Genomic DNA, 9,460 nt, shown 5'->3' with positions numbered 1-9,460 from the left:
CTTAAACCAGTAGAACAGATCGCTTAAATAGTAGCAACACCTCTCACCAAGCTTTTGAACCAAACAAGAACAAACACACTTTTGATTTTGGAAATCTTTCAAGAACAAATGCTAATTCTTTGTAAATCCTTAATTCTCTGATGCAAAACTTGTTTTCTCAATTGTATGATTGATCTTTAAACTCATAAACAAGTTTTCTTTTTATACAAAACCAACTTATAACATATTTTTGAAAAACAGTTAAAGCTGTTATAAAAAGAACAGATTTATTTTCAAAAGCAGTTAGAAAATCTGTTATGTGAGAAGACTTAGTCAAATATTCTGGTGCAAGGACAAAACTGAAAAATCATTTAAGATAGACATGGCACCAGAGTAAAAAAGAATCTATTCATTTACAGATGAACAAATTTATTTTTTCAAAACGATAACAGAAAAAAGCTTAACTATTAAAACACAGTCGTTTTGAAAGGTAGAAGACTTAGTCAAAATACTTGATGCACAAAATCTAGTTTTCACAAGACTTAGTCAAAGCATCAGTTTTAAAAAAGAATCTGTTTATTTAGAAAAGAACAGATTTATTTTTATGCAGTAAACGTGTTTTTTGTAAAACATGTGAAAAATAGTTTAAGAAATTTTGTGCTTGCTCTTATCACATGGTCAGGGGTTAAGAGGTGAGTTACTCAGCAAAAAGCCTACTCTTATACAACCTCTAAACTCTACCTAAGACATTCTTAAAGAAAAAGGAAATATACATGAATTGTACATAAAATTTTTCATCAAACACATGTCTTGAAGGGGCAGCAACCATCTTCAACAGTTTTTCACTTAGTTTGAAAAACACTTTGGGATCAACCCAGCTAAGGCCCTCGTATGGACACAGTCGCTCAGAGGTGCTCGACCGGTCAGATGCGCTACCCTGGTCATCACCCATCACTTCCTCCACCTCGGGGAAAATAGTTTGAATTACCCCCGACTGAAAGGATTTGGTTAGAAGAGGAAGTGGACGAGGAAGACGAAGAAGACGAAGACGAAGGGAGATCGGGAAGAGAAGAAGGAGCGGCTGGAGAGGAAGAAGTAGGACGAGAGATAGAAGACATCACTAACCAAGGAAGGACGAGAACAACAACACAAATCGATGATAGACGTTCGGGACTCGGAGCAAGAAGCGAATAAGGAAGCGTGAAAAGCCACTGTTGACAGCCCCTATTTATAAACTGAGGAAGTCTTGGAAGCCAAAACGTCACAACTTTCTCAACCGTTGGATTTGCTCGATCCAACGGTCCACGCCATTTGGCACAAAAAAAACCCCTCATAAATGCGCGTCATGACACTCGTTCAGGCGCCACTTTCAGTCACATCCTCCATCATTACGTCACCGAACAACACCCAATTCTTAGACTCTTCGGCTTCATCAACCAGGTGACTCAGTGAGTCGATCAGAATCCCGAACCATCTGGCCACTCGACCACGATAAGAAGGTCACATGACAACACGTGACCAACCGACCCATGACGACGAGTCATGGGTTGACCAAGTCAGCAAGGCTAACCCATAATTAAGAGTTGCTTAGCACAACCTAAACACAAACCAACCTTCTAATCCGGCCCACCAACGAAGGCCCATTAAAGTAATATAAATAGTGCAAATTCCAAGAACCAGGTACGTCATTATCTACAATACTCTGACAACTGAGTGTCGACACCCTAACTGACTTGATCGTCGGAGTGCCTTCTGCAAGTACCATCCCAGCCTGTGCTGCCAGACAACTGATAAGAGGAAGGTGAAGTTGGAAGCTGAGAGAGGTAACGACCGACCGAGTGGAGGAGCAAGGCAATCGTTCTCTAGACCCCAACACCTGTTCGAGAACATAAACCTCCCCAAAATTTTCAAGCTTTCTTCCACTCTCCTTTAAATTGCAAGATAATGTGATTGCAAGAAAATGTGACCAATAAGAAGAAAGTAAAAATCATTAAAGTTTAGTTTATTTATATTTTTAACTTTTTAGGAAGGCCATAATAGATCAAAGGGAATCCGAGAAATCAGGATGTGGATTTTCGCTCCCCCACCCAACAATAGTTTTCTGGTAAAGACCCGGGCAAATAACAGTAATTGAAGTAATTGAGTAGGCAAAGATGAGTTCTACCTCAGAGGAAATGAAATGGAAGAAAAAGATGTAATGTTCTACTAAAGCAAATATTGGCCAAACCCATCCAGCTGGCGGACCAAGTCACCAAAGTTGCCTACGAGGACACTTCCTTCAAACAGGAATGTGACGAGCTCAAGTCCAAGACGGAGAAGCTGACGACGCTACTGCGTCAGGCGACACGTTCCAGTTCTGAACTCTACAAGCGTCCCACGCGCCGCATCATCTAGGAGACTAAACAGGTCCTCAAGAAGGCTCTGGCTCTGGTCCTCAAGTGTTGCGGCAACGCTGACATGAAGCTCGTGTTCACCCTCAACCCTAGCGCCTCCTTCCGCAAGGTCTCCTCCTACCTTGAAAACTCCGTCGACGACATCTCCTAGTTCCTCCATGTCTCGACCGGTGAAGCCAGCAACGAGTACCTCGACGGGCTCCCTCCTATAGCTGGAAACAAGTCGATCCTCTGCCTCATTTGGGAGCAGATCATCGTTCTCCACATTGGATCCCCGAAGGAGCGGTCGGACGCGGCAGCGTCGCTGGTCTCCTTGGCTAGCGACAACCACCGGTACGAGAAGTTGATAATCGAGGAGGGCGAAGTGGGGCCGCTGCTGAAGCTTCTGACCAAAAGCACCTCTCTCAATCTCACCTCTCTCTGCCACATAAACATCTCCCTCAGTCACATAAGCATCACTTGACGCCGTAAGCTAGGACTTAACGGAAAAAGACCAATTTTGATACATTTTAAAAAATATAAGGACCAAATTGATTTTTTTTAAAATCACTACACTAAATTGACTATTGGCCCAAAGTGTAGGGACGAATAAGGTAATTATACCAATATTTTATTTCATTCTCTTTGTATTGATAATTCTTTATAATTCTTTATAAATTTTTATATTTTTAATTTTTAATTTTCAAATTTCAAATTTTCTTCTAGTTCAATTTTATAAATATTTAAAAATAATATTTCAATTTTATAAATATTTAAAAATAAAAATAGTATATCTGACTAAAAAAGTCAGAAGAAACGATACTAAATAAAAAAATAAAAACAAAAAGATATTAAATAAAAATATAAAAATAAAAATAACGCTATTTGAAAAAAAAAAAGTCCAATGTCAATTTTTATAATTTCTATCAAATGCAACACAGACGGAATCTTTGTGTTATTATGTAAGCACCATCTAGGCTATATAATATAGCACACTGATATATTAAACAAGAAAATATATAATTCGGATTTTTAATGATGGTCTCATCCGTTTTACAATTTTCAACTCAATTTGACCAACAAATTACTTCAATATTTAACAAAATAAGAAAATTGCAAATATTAAGGGGATAAAAATGATTACATGGAAAGTTAAATCATTAAAATCCATTGGGAAGTAACTAATTTCAATGATAACTTTCAATGAACTGTATATATAAAAAAAATCAAAGAAGACAAATAAGAAAAAGTGAATTTATACAAATCTGTGTCTAAAGTGAGATGCGTGTTATTTATTTATTTATACTGATATGCGTCTTACTCATCAATGTTCCAGCCGGTTGACCAGTGTCGTTTTCGTGCGTGGCTTGTTCTCACGAGCTATGGCACCTTCGTTTCGCTCCGTTTGTGAATACCTGAAAAGAAGTGAACAAAGGGGCGCCCTCGCGAACGTTTGCACTCCGACGATCAAGTCAGCTAGCGAGAAACATCAAAGGTGACGCACCTCCGTATCGGAACACCGTAAACGAATGCTCTGAAGGTGGTCAGGAATAACTGAGTGACTAAAACTGTGTTGCCCTAATTGCCTTGTGCTCACAGTGGGTGCGCAGCGAAAACAACTAGGGTTTGTGCTCTGTGTAACTATGAGAATTAGGTCAAAAAAAACCCTCTCTCTTCAAATGCCCCAAGGTCCCTTTTTATACATCTCTCATGTTTAAAGCGCGTTAAAGCGCATTGAAAGAGTATAAAAATATTCCTTGAAATGTTCAAATCTTTAACTGAATCAACGCGTACCTTGACAAACTTTCACTGAAACCTTTCATGAGCACGTGTGCATCGTCACGTGCCCTTCTGACTTGATCGTTATTTTGCGCGGAGGGTCCCACAGCGCCGCAACCCAACTTAGGGTTATTCCACTGTGTGAGCCATCATTCCTCGAAGTGCTTCTGGCGCGTGGGGTGACTTTCTGGGTGTCAACTCATGCGCCCCAATCGCTAGTCACTCGCCCTGGGGTGTATCTACCTTTCTCTCGTATCATGCACGTGGTTCTCCCTTGGTCATGGCCCTCTCATGGGTCGTATCTGTCCCAGGTGTTGAAGATGGTTGTTGCCCCTTCAAGATTGTGTTTGATGAAGGCTTATATGTAGTGTTTGATGAAGACTTACATGTACATTTCATTTGTATTTTGCTTTGCTTTAAGTATGTCTTAGGTAGTGCTTAGAGGTTGTCTAAGAGTGGGCTTTTTGCTGAGTAACTCACCTCATAACCACTGGCCATGTGATAAGAACAAGCATAAGTTTTCTTAAACTGTTTTTCACATGTTTTACAAAAAACACGTTTACTGCATAAAAATAAATCTGTTCTTTTCTAAATAAACAGATTCTTTTTTACACTGATGCCTTGGCTATGTCTTGTGAAAATTAGATTTTGTGCATCAGGTATTTTGACTAAGTCTTCTTCCTTTCAAAACGACTGATTTTTAAATAGTTAAACTTTCTCTGTTTTCGTTTTGGAAAATAAATCTGTTCATCTGTAAATGAATAGATTCTTTTTGTCTCTGGTGCCATGACAAGCTTAAACGTTTTCAGTTTTATCTCTGCACCAGAATGGTTGACTAAGTCTCCTCACTTAACAGATTCTCTAACTGTTTTTTGAAAATAAATCTGTTCATTTTATTTTCAATCTGTTCATTTTATAACAGCTTTAACTGTTTTTCAAAAATCTGTTATAAGTTGGTTTTTCTATAAAATGCAAACTTGTTTTCTGAGTTTAATAACAATTCAAACAGTTCATACATTTGCAAAAACGAGTTTTACAGCAGAGAATCAAAAGTTTACAAAGAATTAGCATTTGTTCTTCAAAGATTTCAAAAATCACAAAGTGCTTGTTCTTGGTTTGGTTCCAAAAGCTTGGTGTGAGGTGCAGCTACTGTTCTAGCAATCTTGCCTACTGGTTTAAGGCAGATCTTTGTATCCTCAATCAGGTGTAGTCGTTTCACATCTCATTTCTTGTAATAGTTTGGTTGAACACTCTTCTTGATAGGTGTTCTTGAAGAGTGGGTGTGTGTGTATGCTGAAATAGGTTTTTTCAGCAAGAGTACCTAAATTCTTGTAGGTTTCAAGAACAGTGGGAATTGTACTTGGTTGTACTGTGTGTTAGTGATTTCCACCTGTTGTTGGTGAAGACTGGATGTAGCTCAGTTGAGTGAACCAGTATAATTGCTTGTGTTCATTCTCTCTCACTCTCTGCAATTTCGTTTCTGCATAATTGATAAAACAGCAAAGAAATAAATCTGTTCAATTGAAAATAAATCTGTTATTTCTGGGCACTGTGCATACTGTTCTTGATTTCTGAAAAAGTTGTTTTAATCTGATAAGAACGTATAAAATCTGCTAAAAGCTACTGGAACAGATTGGCTGTGATAGGTTGCTCAAGAAACTGTCAAAGCTATTAATTGAACCTTAAACAATTGCTTAAAGTTGAAGCTTGCTGTTCTGTGATTCATTGTTCTTAATTTTTGGAAAATTGCTTGACATCAAGAAGAACACTCATAGTCTGTTAAAAGCCACTGGAACAGGTTGTTTGCAAAGGTCACTTAATTAATTAGCATGCTATCAATTGAACCTCAATCACTTACTTGAAATTGAAACTTGCTGTTTTGTGTTTCACTGTTTTTCAATCTGATATCTGTGTGTGTGCATCTGGAAATTCTCACTGCATAGTCTTGTGATTAACCTTGCTGAATTAAAAGCTTTTCAAACAAAAACAGTGCTGAAATAAATCTGTTCATTTTCACATAAATCGATTTATTTTCTGTAAAACTGGGTTAAACATTGTTTCTGCGAGAAAGTTTTAAAAGGTCAATTCACCCCCCCTCTTGAACTTTGGCACTATTAAACCCAACAATTGGTATCAAGAGCTAGGACTTGTATTTTAATCAAGTTTGTTTGTAATAATGTATGAGTTTAATGTGCTTTTTGCTGAGGGTTCTGCTGTTAATAGACAACCTATGTTCAATGGAATGAATTATGCATTTTGGAAAGTTAGAATGAGAATTTTCATGGAATCCATTGATGCATTAATTTGGGAAGTTGTGGTCAATGGACCTTATATGCCAATGCAGGTTGTCAAGGATGAAGAAAAGGTAAAGCCAAGATCAGAATGGAATGAGACCGAAAGGAGGAAGGCTCAACATGATCTTGTGGCCAAGAACATCATAACCTCTGCATTGACTATGGATGAGTTCTTCAGGATATCTCAATGTAAGTCAGCTAAGGAGATGTGGGAAGTCTTAGAAGTGACTCATGAGGGGACTGAAGATGTGAAAAGGTCAAGGAAACATGCGCTCATCCAAGAATATGAACTGTTCAGAATGCAACCCGAGGAGAGCATTGCTGATGTGCAGAAAAGATTCACCCATATTGTGAATCACCTCACTGGCTTGGGAAAAGAGTTTGACAGAGAGGAACTCAACATAAAGATATTGAAGTGCCTCGACAGAAGCTGGCAACCAAAGGTGACAGCTATCTCTGAAAGCCGTGATCTGTCAAAGTTGGGAACTGCTGCACTGTTTGGAAAGCTGATGGAGCATGAGCTAGAGCTTAAAAGACTTAAAGAGCAGGAAACAACAGAGAGAAAACCCAAAGGTCTTGCACTGAAAGCAACTGAACTAAATGAGATCAAGGAAGAAAAAGAAGATGTTGAAGATGATGATACAATCAGCCTTCTTACAAAAAGATTCAGCGAATTCCTGAGGAAGAAAAGCAAAAATAGGAACCAGCAGAAAAGAAGGTATCCTAAACCCAATGATTCAAATTCCTCTAAATATACTTGCTTTGGATGTGGCAAAACAGGGCATATCAAAACAGATTGTCCAGACAATCAAACAAGGGACAAATCTGCCAGCAAGAAATTTGAAAGGAACAAAGGAAGAAGAGCCTACATCTCATGGGAGGAAAATGAAGTATCCTCAACTAGCAGCTCTTCAACAGAAGATGAGGAGAATAATTTGTGCTTCATGATGAAGGATGAGGAGTCAAGCTCTGAATCAGTAAGTAATTTTTCTGCTGATTCTGATAACTATGATGATTTGCTTGCTGCCTTCAAGGAAACACATGATGAAGCCAATAGGCTAGCTGTAATATGTAATAAGCTGCAAAAGGTAAATAATGTGCTTGCACCTAAAGTAAAAACACTTGAGGAAGAATTGCATAAGGCCAAAACAGATTTGGTAAGCCTTGAACTGACTTGCTTGCATGCCTCTATTAAGAACTGTGAAAACTGCAAAAGATTGGAAAAACAAGTGGAATATTTGCTGAAAACCCTTTCCAATTTCACCAAGGGAAGAGAAAACCTTGAGTCTCTCCTTGGATCACAGAATGTTGTTTTCAATAAGAATGGACTTGGTTATACCCCTGGAAATGTAACCAATGTAAAAAAGCTTTCAAGTTTTTTTGTTCCAGCAAAATCAGTTTTTTCAGCTTTTAACAGTGGCAAAAAGGCATCTCATGTAACCTGTTTTTACTGCATGAAATCTGGTCATACATCTAGGTCTTGCATTGCTAGAAAACATCTTGTGCCTAAGAACTTAGCAAAATGGCTACCAAAGATAAGGTTTTAATCTGTGCTGGACCCTATACTGAAAAGGGTACCATTTGTATAATTTTTATTCTGTTTTGCAGATTGGGAGCAAGAAAAACCAGTGGTACTTGGACAGTGGCTGTTCCAAGCATATGAATGGAGATCTTACAAAGTTCACCAGCTTAAAGCTCAAAGCAGAAGGACATGTAACCTATGGTGATAATAACCGAGGGAGGATTTTGGGCAGAGGAACTGTTGGAACAGGGAATTCAACAACCATTGAGAATGTGATGTATGTAGAAGGACTCAAGCATAGTCTTCTCAACATAAGTCAGCTTTGTGACAAAGGATACAAAGTGAATTTTGAGTCAAGTGGCTGCACAATCTCAAGTAATTCATCTAGTAAGGCACTGTTTACTGGTAAGAGAGTGAATAACATTTATCTGTTGAATATCATGGAAACTAACTCTTCAAATGAGTGCTTGCTGTCCAGAAGTGACGAGTCTTGGTTGTGGCACAGGAGGTTAGCTCACATACACACAAATCACTTGAATAAATTGAAATCTAAAGATTTAGTTTCTGGTTTGCCTAACATTAAATTTCAGGACAACAGGCTTTGTGATGCTTGTGTGAAAGGTAAACAAATCAAATCCTCTTTCAAGTTAAAGGATATTGTCTCTACCAAAAATCCATTGGATGTGTTACATATGGACTTATTTGGTCCATCTAGAGTTGCTAGCTTGGCTGGAAATGTGTATGCTTTAGTTGTTGTGGATGATTACTCTAGATTTACATGGACTTTATTTCTTGCACATAAACATGATGCTTACACTGCCTTTAAGAAATTAGCAAAAATTCTGCAAAATGAAAATGGTTGCTGCATTAAATCAATTCGAAGTGATCATGGGGGAGAGTTTCAAAATGCTAAGTTTGAGAGGTTCTGTGAGAAGCATGGGATAGCTCATACCTTTTCAGCCCCTAGGACACCCCAACAAAATGGTGTAGTTGAAAGGAAAAATAGATCACTAGAGGAACTTGCTAGAACTATGTTAAATGAATCTAAGCTTCCTAAGTATTTTTGGGCTGATGCTGTTTATACTGCTGGTTATGTCTTAAATAGGACCTTAATAAGACCAATTCTTAAGAAAACCCCATATGAATTGTATAAGGGCAGAAAACCTAGTGTGAGTCACCTTAGAGTATTTGGGTGTAAATGCTTTGTATTGAATAATGGCAAAGAAAATCTTGGTAAGTTTGATGCTAAATCTGATGAAGGTGTGCACATTGGTTATGCTTTGAATGGTCATGCATATAGAGTCTTCAATAAAAGGTTGCTTATAGTAGAAGAATCAATGCATGTTGTTTTTTATGAAACTGATCATAGCATATCTAAAATTGTTGCTGATGACCCTGACAGTAATGAATTTAAATCTGTTTTAAATCAAAATGAATCGATTCATTTTGATACTGCTGATACACATGCTAGACAAGAATCTACTGCAGCTGCAGGTTTGCCAAAAGAGTGGAAA

The sequence above is a fragment of the Phaseolus vulgaris genome, chromosome 2 (genome assembly GCF_000499845.2).
Source record: "Phaseolus vulgaris cultivar G19833 chromosome 2, P. vulgaris v2.0, whole genome shotgun sequence".
Classification (NCBI taxonomy): domain Eukaryota; kingdom Viridiplantae; phylum Streptophyta; class Magnoliopsida; order Fabales; family Fabaceae; genus Phaseolus; species Phaseolus vulgaris.
The sequence above is the reverse complement of the archived record's forward strand: the minus strand, read 5'-3'. Positions refer to the sequence as shown.